General features: G+C 38.9%; 1 protein-coding gene across 7 annotated transcripts in view; it reads right to left on the minus strand.

Annotated features, from left to right (window-relative positions):
- Window positions 1–254: 254 nt before the first annotated feature.
- Window positions 255–22412, minus strand: part of ahdc1 (AT hook, DNA binding motif, containing 1) — a 356054-nt gene continuing 333896 nt past the window's right edge. For all 7 annotated transcript variants that reach the window (XR_007933474.1, XR_007933480.1, XR_007933477.1 and 4 more), the window contains 2 exons: window positions 9065–9450; window positions 255–1117 (listed from right to left, as the gene is read on the minus strand). The gene's annotated coding sequence lies outside the window, so the exon portion shown is untranslated. The remainder of the gene's footprint in view (window positions 1118–9064; window positions 9451–22412) is intronic.

Consider the following 22412-nt stretch of genomic DNA (forward strand, 5'->3'; position numbering starts at 1 on the left):
GATGAAAGTTAAAATGAGCCACTTTTTAGTTTTTTAAGAAAGCCGTTTACAAACAAGAAGTTTCATTTTCAGTACGACCTCTTAAGCCTTGTCCCCCATAAGGCTCACACACATATACAGTTGGGCTTTTTTACCATTTATATAAAGCATTTTACAAACATCCACTCCTCCTCCAAGCCCGACCCCCTAAGACATGTCAATCTAGTGTGTGCCCCGCCCCTTTAATAACTAACAAAAGAACATGCCATTTAAGCAATCGTCTGAACTGGAGGTGTATTTCAATATATGCACAGTTGGTTATGATATGTAACAGACATTACAATATTCCATTGCACAAACCACCTTACAATACATTGAGAAATTGGAAAAAAGAAAAAGAAAACAAAAAGAAAAAAGAAAACATTAACAAAAGTCCACACCCTGAGCCTTTGAATCTGTACACAGAGGGCAAAAACAGCTTTGTACGACAGACAGGGGGGCAAAAGGGCAGTTTTGTAAGCATTTTCATTTCATTCAGTGAATAAAAGATTGTATACATACATATACAAGTATGTGCTGTATATGTCAAGGCAGATACCCAGATACACATATATGTATGTAAGGTATAAACCAGTTCCTTTGTGGTGTGCACAGCCTTTGTTTTAAAAACAGGAAAAAAAGAAGAACAAAACAAAAAAAAGAAAAAGAAAAAAAAATGGAAATTAAAACATGCCATTTACCACATCACCAAAGTACACCGGATGTATAATGCAATATGCAATACACAGTTCAAAGTAAAATTGTTTGTACAATAAATACGTAGTTAACCCTTTCCTTAGTTTTCTCACGTAAATAAACATTTCAGTGCATATTTATAATATCCATTTCGTTTTCATTTTTTTTGTTTGTTTTTCTCATAAAGTCTATTTACAGATGCTGGTATCACATGAATCGTAGTCCACTAGTCTGTATGCGTCTCAAACTCTAGCGTTCGCTGGTACATCAGACAGACAAAGAGGGGAGATGGCAAGGAGGCTCCACTGCAGGTGTTGGGCTATGTCTGGCCTGCTGCTTCTCCAGCTGCCGCTCACATGAGAGTTTTTGCCAAGCTGGGACATCAACAAGGACTGCTGCACAGCTGGGAGGTGAGAGGAACCAAAAAAAAAAGTTCTGGTCAGACAGCAGAAGAACAGAATCGTATTTGAGAGCACAGTGCTACAGATTAATATCACAGTTTTTTCCAATCAGATACACACGTTCATCAGAATACTACACCATGTTCCCAAAACTATATACAGTAAATTAAATTAGATTAGATAAGATTAGATAAATCTTTATTTATTCTATGGGGAAATTCAAATGCATATAGCAGCAGAAACATAAAAAAACAAGAATACAGAGTCACAGGACAGATAATATAGCCAATCAATCAATTAATGAATCAAAAAATAAACAAATAAATACATTTATGAGTACATTGGGTGGAAGCATTGAATTGTCTGTTAGCAATGGGCAGAAAAGTCCCCAGAGGTGCTTCTTAGCACACCATGATGAGATGAGTCTGTGGCTAAAAGTGCTCCAAGACAGTGCCCCTTGGAGGGAATGGAAGGGATTTTTCGTGATGGCATCCAATTTTGCCATGAAGTGCCATATCAAGTATCATTTCCCTAAAACCTTAACACATAAGGAAAACAGACTTTTTGCAGAAAAAACCTAAACACCTTCCAAACCTAATAAGTCAAGGAAAATTGCACGCACACACACAGCTAAAACTGTTCACAGAGAATACCATTTTAACACTGTATTGCAAAAAACACAACACTACTGCATCAAAATGAAACATTATTTAGGAAAGAAAGTATAATGCAGGTAGTGCTACAACAGAATAATCCTAATTTGTTTAGAAAATTTCACATTAACACAAGGACAAGTGTCTGTGTATCCATGTGTCTGTCTGGTTGCTATGCCTCTGTCATTCCAACAGGTGGCCCATCACAAACATTTGTAGTAATAAAATTAATTACATTTATTATCTCATCAGATGGTGCATTACAAACATTAACACTGCTTTTCCAAATCCCTTACCAAATAAAAGATAACAGCGACGCATATATTGCATTTGTCAGTCCAACAGATTTCAAATGTTTGAAAAGTGCCATATGTGAAATAAGATGAGATGAGAAAATCAATTAATTTTATTACAACATGCATTACAATCTACATTCCAATAGATGGTGCACTGCTAATGTTAAAATGGAGGTTTACTTTTATTATTTGGATTTCAACCCGTCTTCAACGGGGACAACAGCTGGTCCTCATATAATTCCAAATATACTGTAATGAAATAAAATTTTTACAGTAAATACTGTTTGCAGTACCATACATGTATCAAGAACATAAACACAAAATGCATCACGCCTACAGTATGTTTTCTACATACTCTACACTACAGAAAGCAGAAAGTGGAAAACACAGCCAAGGCAAACAGAGAGCTCAGGCCTGTCATGATACAAAGTCCTAGTGATTCCAGCTACAGTTTAATGTCTCAGATTGGATTGGACTTGCTGCCCAGCTTCTCACATATTCCTGCCATGGCTTATAACATCAATCCCATTTGTTGTTATCTAATTTGATATGTTGTGCTTTCTTCCTCATCCTCATCCCTTCTGCACCCTTTGTTCTATTGCATTCCAAAGTCATTGTGTGTTGTTTGTAGACTTATATAAAGAACAGAGGAGGTCATTTGGGTTGATTGTGCTTGCATAGGTAACTTGTCCTTTGGTGCATTGGCACACTGAGTTTAGATTGGTGACACGTGCGTATAATGAAATCTGTGCTAATGGACCAAGATGTGTGTGCACAGTTTTGCACTATGAATGCACCAGCTGTGCAAACTGTGCTCATGCAAGAATAATGTGCTTTTGATTGTGAGGAAACAGCATATGACTCTCTGTTGTTAGCATGAGCAGTTGATTACTTGGTGTAGTCATTCAATCACAGTGTGTACCGGAAAGAAAAAAATCTGCATACAAAATTATTAAGATTATTAAGTCTACCATTCTACTCTTTCATATTCCATTATGTTATAGGAAGGAATCATTGTTTATTAACTTGGGATTCTGCCACTGATTTGCACAAACATCTTTAAAGTAAAATTGCAATCCAACAGATACCTCTTAAACTATTAGAAATAAAACCCAGCAATGACTGGTATACAACGCAGGTCAGAAGGCCAGTCTGTTATAGGGCACCAGTTAAACTAACCAGCATGTGTTCAGAATGGGTCAGAGAACACCATACCTGGAGAAAACCTTCGTGGATACAGGCAGAACATGCAAACTCCCATATTCTAAATGAATTAGAAGTGAAAATCCAACAATGGCCAATTTATGTGATACCTGACACTGGACAGAATGCTAGCCTTGCCCAGGGCACTTTTATACATAACACCAAAATCACTGGCTGACCTAACCTGCATATCTTTAGAATATAGCGAGCTGTATAATAGTCCTTAGACTTTAAACTAGAGTAGTGCTGATTGAATGCCCACCACCACCTCACTGTGTGACCCTGGATAAGTCATTTAACCAGCTAAAATGGAAAAAATATATTTAAATAATTCTAGAACATCCTCATCTTTTACGTTGCCTTGGATAAAGGTGTCATCTAAATATAAAACTGATTATTTGGGTACCACCCACAATGGACACAAGGAGAACGTGCAAACATCATGCGTTTAAATGGATTAGAACTGAAAACATACGCTGACTTGTTACAAACGTGTTCTGCCCTTCAGATTAATCTAAGTATACATAGTGCTAGAAGAATGTGCAGTGAAGGTGTTCTCTGAGTTGTACTGTTCTCCAGGATGCTCCATGTTTAGTCATTAAAGCGCTTAATGAAGCAACATCATGAAGACAAATGAGCATTGAAATTAATCAGAGATTCAGGATATCAAAGAGCAAGGCAGAAGAAAATCTCTAAGGTCCTGACTAAAAATATGATTCAAGTCCTTGAAAAATAAATGGAGAAATATAAAATGGCTATCAGTTTGTGCCGAGGAAAGTGTCTTCCATAACAGAGTATGGATATGATGAGTTAGAGAGGCCACAAATGTGCCAACAAATAGGCAGATAGATAGGGAATGGGGAAACGGGCAGATTTCATGAGAGAGTGTCAAAGTCAAAGCCATTGGTGAAAATAAAATGTCCCCTAAAATCTCAATGTGGGTCTTGGCCAAGCTATACAATAGATATAAAATATAACTGGCCACCATCTGCAGCCCATCCATTTTCTTGCTGTCTATCCAGAGCCCCTCCTATCTGTGTCTGTTGCTATGCAACACTAATTAGACGGGTGGGGTTAGGAGTTAAAAAGCTGGAGTGGTGGCATCATGTACCTTTGTACTTCAACAGCAGTTCCCAGCTTGAGCCCTCTTCTGATTACAGTGACTCGATTTTTGAATATTTGGCCTTTTTTTGGCTTGGATTTTTGGATTTTAATTTTGTCAAGTACTCCAGTTCAACAGTTGATATTCTGCATAGGACCTCTGTCTGTTTTTTTGTGGTTCTGCCTTTGTTTAATGCCATGAACTCCCCTGTCTGCCTTGTATTTTTTGACCTCTGTCTGTGCTCTTAATTATTCTCTGTGAATCACAGACATTTCTAATAAACAACTGTGTGTCATTTATTTATTTATTTACTATGGCTCTTCTCGAGTCTCTTATAATGGCACACTATCCTCACAGCACAGATTCTTCTGAATGGCTGCAACTGGAGGTGTGCAGGCAGTCAGGCGATTTTCTGCATTATTGTATTTTTTTCCAAGTAAATTTGTTTAGATTGTTCTGTGGGATGTAGTCCAACAGAGTGGAGATTCTGAAAAAACAAACATAACTAAAATGTGGTATATGGTTTAATTAAACATAAATTTTTCACATATACAAAAATTGTTTTCTACCCCCAAAGTAAGCTTAACTCATAGGGTCAGCTTTGGTTGACACTCTTGTTTTTTAGGCTGGCCTTTACCAGGATACATCTGTCTGATTTTGGCCTTTATTAGCAGATTGAGGTTGTTAAAACAAAGATTCTAGAGTCAGCTCGTCATAGACAAATGAAATTCTAGAAAACCTCCAGAAAAAAGTTGTCTATAGCCCTATTTGGACAGGAGTAGTTTTACACCAGGAAGTGGGGTATTTATTACAGGAGGACTTTTGTAGTTTCAGTCCAGTCTGAATCGCTTGTGTCAGTACATTTTTACAGACTGCACATTCACATCTCAGTAAAAATCATGGAGCTTAAGTCTGTATAAAAATGTACCCTAGGTTAAACTAGTCGATTAAACTAAGCTGGAGCGATTACAATTATAGAGCTTCTTTGGTAATAATTACTTTACCCTGCCTCCCAGTGTAAATTTAATCCTGTCCAAATAGGACTTTAAATTCTGGAAATAGTTAGAAAGTGTTAGGGTGCTGCTGAGGCTCTCTCCTTAGGTACATTGCTCTATTTTAGTTAACCATTTTGTGTTGAGCAGAAAAGAAACAAGCAGAAGAAAAGATGCATTACTGTTAAACTAGTTAAATTTTGAAAGTGGAGTTTAGAATGATCTGCCACCAAGCCTAAAAGGATAAGTCTAACTTGAAGTTGAAGAAACATAGCTCTTTTCCAAGAAAACATTAAACAAAGTGTATTTCATTCAGACTTTAAAGGATTTTTCGGCATTTTCAGATGATTAGATAGTGCCGGCTCTGACCTTTATCCTTTTATGGTGCTGATGTATCCCACTATGCACTTCCGGTGAATGTTGTTGAAATTGCTCGAAAACAAAATGATGATAAATAATTTGAATTCTGCATACTTCAAAACAGGAAATGGGTATAAAAAGAATCAGAAAAATACAGAAGGTGGATAAAAAAACACCTAATAGAGACTTCATTCCTAACATTCTCTTTTATTGTCAGTTGGGGTTTCAAATTAAGTTGCTGATCTCAGGTGCTGCTGTTGTTACTGGCTGCAGTTACCTGAAGCCTACTGTAAGTAAAGCTGATTCCTGGCTGTGGTATTTTCTGTAGCCATGCTCTTTAGCTCCCTTTTTGTTTCTCTGTAAAGATTTGCTGTTATTGGATATTAAGCCTTTTGACTTTATGAATTTGGATTTTGTAGACCTCAGTATTAACCATAGTAATAGTTTATGTTATTCCTTTTTTGTTTTGTATTTGATATGTATTATTTTTGTTTTATTGGATTTGTAATAATTTAAATGATTGGTTTTGTATGGTCAAGGATTTTTGGTTGTTTTGTTGTTTGCAATTTGGGTGCTGATTGTAACTCAAACCCATTTCTCAGGCACCAAGTCATAGTCATAGCATATCATTTTGAAATTAATACATTTTTGGGTAAGAAGTTAACCTCTTCAGAAGACACTTTGTGAGATTGAGGTGTAAAATCTTCCATAAAGTTGCAAAGATCCCTATAACAAACGTTTAACTATAACTAAGGTAACACAGTCAGATAAACCTTGGTTAACAATGGGATCCACATCATAGAAGTGAGACAGAAGCCATTGCTTTGACTATTTGACTCAAGATTTCTGGAGCCATAGCCTATGCACAGATGAGTCAAAGTGGAATGTTATAACCAACATGGTCTCTATCATTTAAGAATTTCATTCTAACAGTAAGCCATGGTACTGGCACTGTCAGAGTCTGAGTTTGCTGCATTATTACCAGATTGACCTGAACTACAGAAAGATCTATGAATTCTGCTCTGCCTCAGAGAATAGCCTAGCCATCTGGGAGCCACTGAGTCATCCAAGAACACCGAAACATGAAATATTAAAGAAACTTTACATTAACATGAAACAGAAAAGAAGAAACAGAGTTCTGGGATGGCCAAGGCAGGGTGAGTCCAGAGCTAAACAACACTGAGATGTTGTGACTAGAGCTGACATGAGGAGCTCACGATCAAAAGCTCAACAATGTCTTTGACTTGAAACACTGTTTCAAGGAGAAGTAAGACAGAGTCCTCCTGGAGTACTGTGAGAGACTAATCAACAGGAAAAGGATCCTCTGGCGGCCTTGCAAGGGAGACATAATCCGCTAGATGTCTGTAGGTGATTACTTTTTCACACCAGCATTTTGTGTTCCTTTTAAGAAATAAAACAGGTATCAACGTTTTTGCATTATTTGATCACATTGGAAGTTTTGGCCAACACCTCATAACAGAACATTCTTAAACCCAGTTAATGTAGTTTGGAGTCACCAAGGGATGGAGCAATGCTGGGAGCAATGCAGGAACCAACTGTCCACAGGACACCAGTCCATCTCAGGTGTCCACTCACAAGGAGCCAAAATAGAATTGTCAGTTACTACAACATGCATGTTTGTTGGGAATTAAAATGAAACAGCAGTGCCTTGAGAAAGCAGAGAACATGCAAATGCCACATCCATCATTGCAGGAAGCCGGATTAAAGACAAGACACTGCATCTCTGAATCATCTATGCTAACCATTTACCTCATTACGTTGACAATGAACATTGAAAAATTTACACCCACAACCTCACAGGTCGCTGTCCAAATCCGTAACCACTAAGCCACACTGCAATAAAGCAACAGTTTCGAAAATGTAGCTAAATATTTTCATTGTAACATGTTGTGCCTGTTTTTTATTTATTACTAGACATTAACTGAAACAGATCTATAATAATCAATGTAGAACACCAGCAAAGGTTTAATTGCAATAAGTTTGTATGTATAAGTTTGCATTATAACTGAATGCACACAAAAGAAAAGGTTTTCTGTTAAAATTAGTGTTTTGTATTCTGCCAAGAAAAAGCATTAGTGAGCACTAACATGCAATTTGTGGTGATTTCTGCAGAGACCTAGAAGACAGTCTCACTGTATGAATTCAACAACTGAAGAGGAATGCTGTGGACCCCCAGAGCAGCCCCGGGGCTAGCCAACGGTGAACACATGCTGCTAAAATTTGAGGAGCTGACAACGAAACAAAAAAACACAAAAGTACACACTATTTTTTTCCCTGAATTTCTAGTTAGTTGGACAGGTACTGTATGGTGCTGTCAGTTTCAGCTTTAAATACTTTGTTAGAGATAGGAAGTTTAAGAGACATACTGTAAATGGAGGCTTTTCTTGCTAGCTGGGAATCAAAAATTAATGACTTTTCTTTTAGTTAATTCACTCATTCATTTTCTGACCTGATTATTCCAATACAAGGTAGTCTTAGGGTAAGTGCCTATTCTGGAAGCATTGGGGGAGGAAACAGGGACCCCAGTCTGGACAGGACTCCAGACCATCACAAAGCATATTCTTGCACACCTCCACACACTATCATGCAGGGCAAGTTTAAAGATGCCCATCCACTTAATTAATCCAAATACGTTCAGAATGTGACAGGTATCTGAAGTCCCAACTAAAAAAGCCTCTAAGAGCACTTGGAGGACATGAAACGGTAGCACAAGAAATGTCTAGGCTGGAATTTGACCTATATGGCGGAGTGGTGGCTCTGAGGCTAGGGATCTGCACTGGCAATCAGAAGGTTGCCGGTTCGAATCCCGTAAATGCCAATAGGGACTCTGCTCTGTTGGGTCCGCGAGCAAGGCCCTTAACCTGCAAGTGCTGAGTGCTTTGAGTAGTGAGAAAAGCGCTATATAAATGCAAAGAATTATTATTAGAATTATATGATTTCAAAACAGAGAGGCAGCAACACTATCTAATATGCAACCCTGCATCTCACCATAAACTCATTTAAGATAACATTATGAAACCTGCTAAAGTCAATTCAGGAAATTAAGGGGAAGTGCATTTAGAACTGTTCTGGGACTATGGAACAAACTACCGAGATATGAAGTTGAAGCAGAAACCTTGACAACTTTTAAGAAGATAAAGATATTGGGACAGCTTAGCTATCAGCTAAACAAATGGGTTTGAATGGCCTCCTCTTGTTTGTCAAACTTCTTATGTTTGACACATTGATATAAGAAACAACAAATGGCGAGATAGTGTCAGCAGGTAAGATGCAGCATTCCAGCATTTTTGTCAGAGTCAGTGCAAGTCAAGAATTGACTTACCTGTGACAGGGAAATGGAGCAGTGCACAATTGTCACGACTGGCATCCTGTCAGCTCCAGGCAGCTCTGCAGTGTTCTCCATTTGTGGTTCTTGGGCTGCCAGGTGGACTGCATTCAATTCCTTCTCCATCTTTGTTGGTTTTGTTTTTGTTTGTTTGTTTAACTCTTCATTTCCCTATTTTTTTCCAAAACAAAAACTTGTTCTTTTGATTGTCTTTGCTAGCGCCTGGTGAACACATGTATTCTTTAACAAAGTTTTTTTTTTTTTTATGTTATTACAAAAGAAAAAAGAAGAAAGAAGAAAAATCTTCCAAGAAATTAATAACCTTTGGAAGGCTTCAAAAACTGGTAAAAAATGATTCTGTAAAAGTCTTTGATAAATTACACCTGCAAGAAAAGAGAAAAAGAAAAAGCTGCAGATCATATTGTTATAGTTTTGAAAACTGCTTAATCTGAGGCATATCCATCCATTTTTCAATCCTGCTTAATCCCCTACAGGGTCATGCTGGCCAAAGAGCTTTGGGTGTAAAACAGAAAGCCACCCTGGATGAGGTGTCAGAAGGTGACATAAATACAGACCTGAGGATGTCGGCGATATGGAAAATGTCTGCAAACAGGAAGGGCCAAGGTCCTCTAGCTTGCTCTCTAGTTTGATTAAGGTTCATACTTATTGACATTAGGCCAGAAATGGACGCAATGGGTACTAGAAATGGGGCAGAAAATGATTTCTTTATCACTGTTTTATGGTGAAAATGTAATATTCATATTAAAGCTTTTATTTTAAAATAAGGCCACTCATTGCTGCAGCACTCTAGAAGCTTTGGTTCAGATCCAGGCCCAGTACCTGTCTGTGTGATTTTGCACATTCTCTGGATATTGAGAAATTATTTTGACTTCCTGTCATTCCCCAAAGACATGCAACACAAAATGTGAATGAGCAAGCACAGATATGAGAGTATGAAAATGTGCTCTACCATTGGCTGGCACTGCATTGCGGGTGGATCCTTGTATGCAACTGATGGTGTCAGTGATTTTGAAACGGAATTAGTGGGTTCAGTAAATGGCTAGATGATTCTTTGAAATATACAGTGTACCGTCAAAATCCTCCCAAAATCAGTGGACGATATAGATTTAGGTGGACCAAATCCATTTTCGAAATTGGAAAATCTCAACCACAAACCATTTCCACAAGATTTTGAATTCAGTGAAAAACAATGTTATGAAAAAGATGGTTTAAAATATTTTTTTCATGATCAGAATATTATTTAAAGTCTGTTTTGAAGATGACAAATTCCAGTCTTCCTTATTCGTAATGTTAGTTGAGGTGGAAACAACCCAAAAACAATAGCATTTTTGTCATTTTAAACCTTCGCCATGATAGAGCCATTCTGTTTCCAGATTTGGATTCAGCACCCTCAAATCTATAAAGAATACATAACATTTTTGACAGGTGCAAACAAAACCAGTGTTTTTGGAATTTACTGTGGTATGGATTGACCTTTCTCTTTATATGCAATTGTCTCTTAAATTCTACATTATATATCTTAACAATTGTTACAGGAAGGCACAAACTGCACCTGCTTTAGAAAACACGTCATGGAGGAATGACCTTAGGCACTCTGCTCATGGAGATAAGGAACGACCTAGTTCATCTGAACCGTTTCATTGTATAAATGGCACAGTGGATGAGACTGATTTAACATGGAAAGGTGCAGATACTCACAGAAATGGATGGTGTGAGGATCATGAGGAGGTAAGTGTGCAAGTCATCTAAAGCAATATCACTGTTAGGAAGCAAATATGATTGTTTGGACGCAGAGAATTGAAACCAGGAAACAGACAGTAAGGATTTGACAGGGGTAAAATGAAAGGACAGGCAGGAGTTGGAAACTAGAAAAGCAAATAAGGGCCAAATCAAACCAAATCCAGGGAGATTAAGCAGACGTTGTAATTAAAAAAGCCAAAGCAATAGGCCTTAACATTAAATCTCCTCAAAAACCCCTTTGAGCTTACACTAACACTAATAAGAAAAGGGGTTAAGAGATTTTAAGAAAGAGATGTGATACAAGGAAGCTAGAAAGTATGCATCCCATCTTATATACAGTATGTGGGAATTGATGACACAAAACATCATGTGAGTTCTGTTTCTCATATCCAGGAATGGGCATAGCAACCATAAATGACACGGCTGTGGCCACACAAAGATTGTCCAAAAGGTAAAATGTAAATACTGCAGGTTTTCTCAAACTCAAGATTGCAGCAAAGAGATATGCCCATCTGAGTCATGCTGTGGTCATGTTGTTGTTTATTTTTTGTTTATATTATTATACTCAAATGTATTTATGTGCTTGTTAATATAGAGAATCGTATGACAGTCATAAAATGTGCAATAGTTAAACATCTTAATTATCATCACATGTTACAAGTAGCCATGTTGTCTTGGTCATGGATGTTACTAGAGTGCTGCTACGTTCGCTTAGCCGAGATGTGAAGCTGTAACTAGCCGATGTCACAACCTCAAAAGCATTTCAGATCACAGACAGTTAAAAGGCAAAACTCATTTCTTTTTAGTTTTCAACTCCTGGCTGGTGTTTTTTGACTTTGATTTATTGACACTAATTCCTTTATAATTACTAAACTTGTGTCAGTAAACTTGTGAAATTTGCAGATGACACTAAAATTCTAGGAATGGCAGACACTGATAAAGCAGCAAAAATAATTCAAGAAAACTTGGACATGTGTCACAGATGGGTGAGCACTTATTTAATGTAGTAAAGGGTAAATTGCTACACATGGACAATACAGGAAGAGAGACACCATCCTACGGGACATACTTGAGGACTTCAGTGGAACTTGAGGAAAAGTGCTTTTAGGACTGAAGCCGGGAAGCAATTCTCTAACGCAAAGAGTTGTGCGATACAGTGATGTGAAGCTGAAACAGAAACCTTGACAACTTTAAAAAGAATCTGGATGAGATATTGGGACAGCTTAGCTATTAGCTGAACAAAAAAGCTTGATGGAGTGAATGGTCTCCTCCCATTTGTCAAATTTCTCATGTTCTTGTAAACAGATGTAAACGTAGCAGGGATCATTACACCACAATAAACTACTTCTTAAATGTAATTGCTTGAGAATCAAATATTCTCACTGATGAGTCTTTGTTTTATTTTTTTAAGTGCTGATGACACTAACTATCATGTGACTGGCCCTTAAATAAGATGGCCAGTGTGATTCACACGCACCAAGCAACACAACATTGATGGTGTCATCAGCATACAACTCCATAATGTCAAAATAAAATGAGCAAAAATACAAATCAAATACCATGGCTTGTACTTAAAGCCTGAAACCACAGAGCACACTACCTTCCATGTCAGTAATGTAAATCACACAGCTTGAGCTTCTAATGTTTATTTTGATTTTAGTCATTTTTTGGATTCTCCATCTTTATAAGTAATTTTAAAAACTATCTGAATATCCGGTGTCAAATGTAAATAATCCGTGTGACACAGGGATCCAAGGTTCAAATTCCAGTCTGGTCAGTCTGTACATTTGCCTTGTGTCTTCATGAGTTTTTCTACCCAAATCTCTAACATGGATGTGTTTCTTGCTAACCCTGCATTGCTAGTATGTTTCTTCTGGAATTGTCCTGCTTATCTATTTAGTTGGTGTGACAATAAATATGAATGCGTGTATGTGTGTGTGTGAGTGTGTATGACATACTGGTGCCTCACCTAGGGTTGGTTCCCATTTTACACCCAAAGCTGTCAGCATAGGCTTTAGTCCTAATCCTGAAAGGGTTTGAGAATATTATGAATGTATATTTTCTTAACCTGCTTATTAAAATTTGAAGCTGTGGAAAACTTGCAGCACATACCTGACTAATATGAAATTGGGATTTCTGGGATTAATCTTATATAAATGACGCCCTTCCCCGCACCCTCCCCCCCTTAGGTATGTCCAACGATTAAATCAGGGGATGTGGAGCACAGATAAAGGCATGAATTTTTAGCTGCTGTTAGACTCAATTTCCCAGCAACCCTGTAAATTGAAAACATAGCTTCATAAAATGGATGGGTGGCTGCACATCATCCTTGTCATCTCTATCTTATTCCAAAGTCCAGCGATAAAAAACATACAGCATCGAGCAGCAGATGCACTCAAGATACTGAATTCACAACTACAAGGCTGTAACCTTTTGTAATGTGTTGGCCTTCACCAGAAGCCTCCATAAAGTTGCCAACACAACACACGCCAAGAGTAACCATGGAGACGGTATCATAGGTAACATTCAGGGACAGGGAAACTGAAGGGTGATGCCAGCTAGAAATCGGAACATCTGGCTTCCCATTCAAGGTGAAGCGAAATGCAACTGGAGGCCCACGTGATTTATGATATCTCAGGCCCAGTAAGTGCTGTGCTTGATGAGGGATGAATTATGAGTTTCCTGTATGCCACAAATGGTAAAGGGATGCGAGAAGTTCAAACACTGCTGGGTTTCACTTTAAAACTGTGTGGACAGCAGTACTGGTGGCAGGATTTGCAGGGGTGTGGGCAATGGTGAAGTTTAATTAAAATTCAATGTGTCACTGCACCCTTCTCTGTGTTTTCAATAAACTTATATTTGTAACCTGTTCATGAAATATTATTAGTGCTTATACAGTATTATTTCTACCTATTATTGATGTTATTTTACGTTGCTTGCTATTTTATTATGCATTCTTAATTTTTACTTTTAAGTCTGTGAAAATTATTTCGTGGGCCCCACAAGGAGAAGCACTAAGAAAGTTGGGAAAGCTAATTACAGAGTTATTGGTCCATTGAACCAAAGCAATTTATCTTAAAGTTGTAAAAAGGGTCCAGCCTTGTCACTGATGCTGTCAGGATCAGCTCTGTCCACCCCAGTCATGCCATGGGATGTACATTCACACAGCTGCACTTGCAAACTCCACAACCACTGGAAACCCCACACTGGGGGCATTTCTGGTATTCGCTGGTTTTAGGGTCTTAAATCCTTTTATGAGTGCCTAGGGGCATCCTTCTCCGAGCTTTTTGCACTCTCATTTAACTTCAAAACGTATCTTAATCAGTGCTTGAATTCAGTTTTACCAAATTTATGCTGGTACTCTGTTTGTTTGTACTCTATATATGTTTTGTTGGCATCTTATTCCTCCTTGCAATGCATGTTCAATTTAAACTTCTTTGCTGAGTGACTGTCACCCTCTAACTCATCGATAAATGAAAATAAATTTGAAGAGCAGGGGGCTGCCCTCTTGTGGTTTCTAATTTGCCTTTACATATGTATATATACAACCCTGAGAATTTCGAATTGAGGTCCTTTGCATCTCCAAAATGTTAGTACACTCTGACAGCTCCAGGATAAGACAACAGATGGAGCAGCAAAAGCATCTCAGCTAACAGAGAGATGGAGTAAACAAGGGTCCAAACTGCTGTGACTGCATTGTATTCTGTTGATATTCATTAGGGAGCTTCCCAATAGAGCCTGATGAGGATTGTATGTTGAATGATTATTTAATATAAGCTAATATTGCATATTGTTTGCTGCATATATGTCTCAGAGAGTCACCTTCCGGGCTCATTTGAGGTAAGCAATATTACCCTGTAACGACAGGGGGCACTGTTGCTAACAGTATAATCTCTTTCTCTACACACAGCTCTGAGAAGATGCCCCTTGAGGGCAACTGACTCCGCCCCTTCTGGTCAGAAGACTATAAATATGAGGTTCTCCTGGAAGGTGGCATCTCATTCGGTTGTACACTCAGTGCAGGATGGAGCTCTAAGAGAGGTACTGCAGACTAGTATTTTGTTAGCTTTTTACACCACTGAATGCTGTTTCTATTTTCTTATATATATATGTGTGTGTGTTTACTGTATGTTGTAGGTACAGTATATGTTGCATACTTTGTATAATTTTTATCTATTTATTAATTTTTAGTATTGTATTCTTGTCGACTGTTCTGAGGAGACATGCAAGTAGGAATTTCTTAGCACTATGTACATAAACCTGACTTGACCTGAAATGGTACTGCACGTCTTTTCCTGCCTGTAATCCTAAATTACCACCTGCCAATCAAGTCTATTCACCTTAGTTTGCTTCCACATCCCAATCAAAGTATTTTTGCTGCTCCACTCCGGCTATGCATAATCAGCTGAACCAAAAGTAACCATGTTCCAGTCTCAACTGCCATTTCTCTGAATGTCACACATCAGTTCTCTCTAATGAGCTCATAGATTTTTTGCTTTGTTGCTTTTGGTAGTGGCAAGTTCATGTGCAGACACTTTGGAGCTGATGAGTAATATCTGTTGAGATTTTTAAAATGTTTTACCCATTGATTGCCACTGCTAGTGTTTCAGGAATGAAATTTATATAATTATACTAGCTGTGTCACCTGGCTATGCCCAAGAAATTTTCTAAGTCAATGGGTCTCAGTTATTGTGCTATTAGTTAATCAGATGTATCAGAAGTACTTTGTGACTAAGTGCTTATCTGTATTCAGTATTTATTTACACACACACACACACACACATACATACATACATACATACAGTATATATATATATCCATCAATTTTCAAACCCGCTGAATCCGAACACAGGGTCACGGGGGTCTGCTGGAGCCAATCCCAGCCAACACAGGGCACAAGGCAGGAACCAATCCCAGGCAGGGTGCCAACCCACCGCAGGGCCCACACAAACACACCCATACACCAAGCATACACTAGGGCCAATTTAGAATCACCAATCCACCTAACCTGCATGTCTTTGGACCGTGGGAGGAAACCGGAGTGCCTGGAGGAAACCCATGCAGACACTGGGAGAACATGCAAACTCCACGCAGGGAGGACCCGGGAAGCAAACCCAAGTCTTCTAACTGTGAGGCAGCAGCGCTACCACTGCACTACCGTGCCACCATATATATTAACATATATTAACAGAGGCTAATAGTATTAGTTCAGTTGAGCTGCGTACAGGTAAACATGCTACATACAACCATTGGTGGTGCTGGTGTGAAAGAGATTGTAGCAAAGCTCCATATTAAACAGATATTTGGTAATGTTCAAAGGTGATTTAAAATTGATCCATTCAAGGCTAAAAAGCTCTGACTCTCCATTACCATCAAAGCCTAAAATTAGTACTGATTCAGTATACAGTGAATCTGAATAAATGTCTACAAAAAAAAATAAATGTATTAATTACTTTTACTCCCTCAAAAGCATCATCCTGTTCACTTCTTATCACATTCTGATAAACATCATCTCTTCCTCAGCTATCGAAAAAAATCACGTTTCAGTCTGTTCAGTCATGGCTTTCGGTTAATTTGTGGGACCTAACTGCTAATAAACACAGACCTCAGCTCACTGTTTACAGGTTACAGGAGCCAACTACACATCACACATGGTGTGCACAGCTTTCTCCTTGCCTTTTTTTTTTTTCCTGTTCCAACCTGGACTTCAAAGGAGGTGTCGCCTGGTCCCTTATTTTTAATTTGTTCACAAAGAATACATGTATTGTACAGACACTAGCAGGGGTTACCTGGCATTGCCCAGGGTGGAACAGACTGAAGGTGCGGACACTAAATAAATTCCCTATGGGAACCAAATTTTCAGGCTAAACTCACCATTGGAAGCAATTTGCATACCTGTGGCTAGCCCAAAAAATGCCATCCAGGGCCACTTGTCTAATAAAATGTAGGCACAGTCACTTAATAAAGTTTCCCAGGGTTAAAAATGTTTGAAATGAAACATAGCCTAAAGCAGTGGTTCCCAACCTTTTTTATGTCCTGCACCCCTAGACAATGTTTGATTTATGATTACACCCCCCACAAAAGTAACATCACATCACATTTGAAGATGAAGAAGTCAAATTTCTCATTTTTGAACCACAAATAGAACCACATATAGCGGGTGAACAAATTAAACTCAAAAAAGTAAGTTTTTAACTCGGTGCATAAAATTTAAATTTGAATTGAACAATTTACTTTTATAAATCTCATGAATCTCATCAAAGTGTCCTCTGCTGAGCTAAGACATTCGACTGATAAGTGATCAACGAATTCGGAGGGTTGGAGACCCCTTGAAGCAATGGACGCCGGTGCACTGGTAATCAATGAGTCACAGTTGACAAGCTTTGTCTCCTGATAACGTCTGCACTGCACTTCAAAAACAGATGCACCGCACAGTTAGAATTGCTGCGCTACTGCCAGGATCACCAACAGGAGAGATGGGCTGAGTGTAAGCAGCAGGTGTTGCATCCAGTTCAGTCCCCCTTGTCCCTCCCTTGGCAAAAATGTCAATCTTCTTCTTCTTTTTCTTCTTCTTTTGGCCGCTCCCATTAGAGGTTACCACAACAGATCACCTTCTTCCATATCTTCCTGTCCTACATCTTGCTCTGTTACACCCATCACCTGCATGTCTTCTCACAACATCCATAAACCTTCACTTAGGCCTTCCTCTATTCCTCTTGCCTGGCAGCGCAATCTTTAACATTCTTCTCCCAATACCCAGCATCTCTCCTCTGCACATGTCCAAACCAACGCAATCTCGCCTCTCTAACTTTGCCTCCCAACCATCCAAATGGAGCTGACCCTCTAATGTACTCATTTCTAATCCTGTCAATCCTTGTCACACCCAATAGAAATCTTAGCATCTTTAACTCTGCCACCTCCAGCTCTGTCTCCTGCTTTCTGGTCAGTGCCACCGTCTCCAAAGCATATAACATAGCTGGTCTCACTACCATCTTGTAGATCTTCCCTTTCACTCTTGCTGATACCCATCTGTCACAAATTACTCCTGACACTCTTCTCCACCCATTCCACCCTGCCTACACTCTCTTTTTCACCTCTCTTCCACAATCCCCATTACTCTGTACTGTTGATCCCAAGTATTTAAACTCATTCACTTACACCTAATCTACTCTCTGCATCCTCACCATTTCTCTGACCTCGCTCTTATTCACACACATGTATTCTGTCTTGTTCCTACTGACCTTCATTCCTTTCCTCTCTAGAGCATATCTCCACCTCTCTAGGGTCTCTTCAACCTGCTCCCTACTATCGCTACAGATCACAATGTCATCAGTAAACATCATAGTCCACGGGGGCTCCTATCTAATCTCATCTGCCGACCTGTCCATCATCACTGCAAATAAGAAGGGGCACAGAGCTGATCCCTGATGTGATCCCACCTCCATGATGAATGCATCCGTCACTCCTACTGTAGACCTCACCACTGTCACACTTCCCTTGTACATATCCTGTACAACTCTTACATACTTCTCTGCCACTCCCGACGTCCCCATACAATACCACAACTCCTCTCAAGGTACGCTGTCATATGCTTTCTCCAGGTCCACAAAGATGCAATGCAACTCCTTCTGGCTTTCTCTAAACTTCTCTATTAACACCCTCAGAGCAAAAATTGCATCTGTGGTGCTCTTTCTTGGCATGAAACCATACTGCTGCTCATTAATCATCACCTCACTTCTTAACCGAGCTTTCACTACTCTTTCCCATAACTTCATGCTGTGGCTCAATGTTATCCCCCTGTAGTTACTACAGCTCTGCACATCCCCTTATTCTTAAATATCGGCACCAGTACACTTCTTCTCCTCTCCTTAGGCATCCTCTCACTTTATAAGATTCCATTAAACAATCTGGTTAAAAACTCCATTGCCATCTTTCCTAAACACCTCCATGCTTCCATAGATATGTCATCTAGACCAATGGCCTTTCCATTCTTCATCCTCTTCATAGCTGTCCTTACTTCCTGCTCGCTAATCCGTTGCATTTCCTGATTCACTGTTTCCACATCATCCAACCTCTTCTCTCTCTCGTTCATCAGCTTCTCAAAGTACTCTTTCCATCTGCTCAACACACTCTCCTCGCTTGTGAGTACGTTTCCATCTTTATCCTTTATCACCCTAACCTGCTGCACATCTTTCCCAGCTCGGTCCATCTGTCTAGCCAATTAGTACAGGTCCTTTTCTCCCTCGTTAGTGTCCAACCTCTCATACAATTCATCATTCGCCACCACTCTCTTCACCTTGCACCTTATCTCCTTGTACTCTTGTCTACTTTCTGCATCTCTCTGACCATCCCACTTCTTCTTTGCCATCCTCTTCCTCTGTATACTCTCCTATACTTCCCCATTCCACCACCAGGTTTCATTTTCCTCCTTCCTCTGAACAGATGTCACGCCAAGCACCCTTCTTGCTGTCACCCTTACTACTTCTGCTGTAGTTGCCCAGCTGTCTGGTAACTCTTCACTGCCACCCAATGCCTGTCTCACCTCCTCCCTAAACTCAACCTTGCAGTCTTCCTTTTTCAACTTCCATCATTTGATCCTTGGCTCTGCCCTCATTCTCCTCCTCTTCTTGATCTCCAACTTCATCCTACAGACCACCATCCTATGCTGTGTAACTACACTTTCCCCTGCCACCACTTTAAGACCTTTAATCTCCTTCAGATTGACTCTTCTGCACAGGATGTAATCTACCTGTGTGCATCTTCCTCCACTCTTGTACGTCACCCTATGTTCCTCCCTCTTCTTAAAATACATATTCACCACAGCCATGCCCATCTTTGCAAAAATGTTAATCAAACCTCAAAATCTGTGAAGTTTCATGATCAAGGACTGCACACAAATCAATACCAGACCTTGCCCTCCTGTATGGATCATTGCAAGGTCCAAATTCCATTCTTTTAAAAAAAGTTAACACTCTGCCCGCAGCAATGAATGCACTTTTCTGAAGCTCATTCACAGATGAGAATTGCATGCACAATACGTGATTCTTTTCATTTCACAGAACAGGAGCACTAATTACTAAATGACCAACAAATGCAGGACATCAATTGCACCATGATGAAGTCGGACAATGCACCTCATTCAGTTTTGAAGGATCATGACACAGCCTTCCTCTTTGTCACAACCCCTTAAATGTTATGTCACACCCTGTTGGCTGGGAACCCCTGGCAAGTGGTGTTTCTCTGTACAAATGGAGAATCAGTGCAAAATTTTGTGCAGATGGGTTAAATGGTGTGGATTTGCATACTGGATAAACACACAGTCATCTTTATATATTAAATAATAAAATAATAATACCTGCAATTTAACAAATGATTGGGGTTCCAAATATAAATTGGAAAAGACATGATATTTTCAGTGGTCTGCCATGGACTTGCTTCCTGTACAAAGTTTGTTGCTGCCTTGTGCCCGATTCTCCAATCATACACTCTGTCCCTAACATGCAGTTGTGTATGTGAATTTGGAAAGAAATGGGAGACAGTGAACCTGGATGAACATGAATGTATTGTGTTTAACAGAGTACTGTAGTAAAATGATGTTGTGAGCTTCAGCATGTTCACTCACTGAACTAAGACCTCTTCCAAAACTGACTGCTTCCCAAATAGATTTCAAACTTGTCTACTAAAGAGACTGAGCAACGATGAATTAAATCAAGTCATTCCAAATATCACTTACAACATCTCATGACATAACATGCATGGAAAAGAGATCTCTACTTCTAAGATAACAAAAATAAAAACATCTACAAGATTAAAATGCATTCAACCATAAGAACACATTCAGGGGATACTATAGGGGCCTGAATTGCACAGAATACAGAAAAAAACGAAGCCCAAATGATTTTTTTTTAAAGTTAAATGTACCACCAATGATTCTCAAGTATGACATATTAACAAGTTAAATCGCAACTGACTCTCTCTGAAATTACAGAAGCCATTAAGTCACTACAAACTGAAAATGTGCTGAACCAGACAGTGCAGCATTCCTTAATTTTGTTCTTGACGATAGCAAGAAATTCCTCTCCCTAGACCTATTTCATTTTTAAAAGCTGATCTCAAAGTTTTGTCTGAGGTACTAGCTAACTGACATACAAAAACGTCACTGTCAATTATATTAGGTCATCAAAACCCAAGCCTGTAGTGTGACAGTGATACAGTCTAGATTTATACATCCCCTGTAAGCAAGGCCCCTGAGGTTTTGCTGTCTTTGAATGCTTAAAAAGCATTTGACACACTGTAATTGAATGAAATTACACATTTTCTATGCTACTTAAATTTGGCTTTTGGCCTAGAAATAATTATTATATTCTAACTCTGAAAGTAGAAAAATAGTTTGTGTAATTTATATAAACTCTCATCCATTCACCTTAAGTTCAGCTACTTGACAGTTCAAGTTAAGTTCAGCTACTTCTCTTTCAAAGTCTCCTCTCAATCATTATCAAACCACTTGTTACCTGTCTGTGAAGCCAAAAGGCAAATACATTGAATATTCACAATGCCAGATCTTTACACTGATGATCTTCTACTTCATGTAAACAATTCTGAATCATCACTTCAACACGGGTCACATTGGTCCTAACCGAAATTACATCCTAAAATTAGTTACAACAGTTATACTATCAAAGGTCTACTACGATTTTCAGTGTGCCTCTACTTATGTAAAGATGTTTGAAAGAAAATGGAAAGTCATTGGAATGGAATGGGAAACAAACCCAACTGAAACAAATGACAACATCTGAAACAATGGTCTTGAATTATCTGATTTTCAGTTTTATTATTAGTGGACTGTGAATGGTTGGACTCTGGAAAGAATCAGACTGCTTGGAGACTAAACTGTCATGGATCACCACAGGAGGAGATCCTCATTTGAAACACTTTGTTTGATAATAACGACAGAGAAACATCTTTGTGTAAAGGGGCTATTTAGGAGAGTAATCAAATCCTGCTTTTGCAGGAATCCATGAGTAGGTCACCAAAATCAAAACACTAATCCAAATTCACTGAATGAATTCAATACCAAATAAAAGACTATTATTTGATTTTTTTTAAAGTGTTTTACAATTCTGAGCTCATATCTTGGTTTTAAGGCAAAGGTTTGTATGTGCTGTCCTCTTTTATAATGGTGGTACAATGGTGGTACAATGTACAAGAAAGACACAGCAGCACTTGAAGCTGTGCAGAGCAGAGCAACCAAGTGCATCCCATGACTTCAGGACATGTCGTACTCTGACAGACTCGGAGAATTAAACCTGTTTAGTCTCGAGCAGAGGAGACTACATGGGGACCTCATCCAGGTCTTCATATCCCTCAAAGGCATTGATAGAGTAGATTCAGCAACATTCCTTCATGTTAAGGGTGAATCTCATACTTAAGGATATCAGGGAAAATTCAGGGGAAGTGCATTTAGGACTGAAGCCAGGAAGCACTTCATTACTCAAAGAGTTGTGAGACTCTGGAGCAGACTACCGAATCATGGAGTTGAAGCAGAAACCTTGATAACCATTAAGAAGAATCTGGATGATATATT

This window comes from Erpetoichthys calabaricus, chromosome 14 (genome assembly GCF_900747795.2).
Source record: "Erpetoichthys calabaricus chromosome 14, fErpCal1.3, whole genome shotgun sequence".
Classification (NCBI taxonomy): domain Eukaryota; kingdom Metazoa; phylum Chordata; class Cladistia; order Polypteriformes; family Polypteridae; genus Erpetoichthys; species Erpetoichthys calabaricus.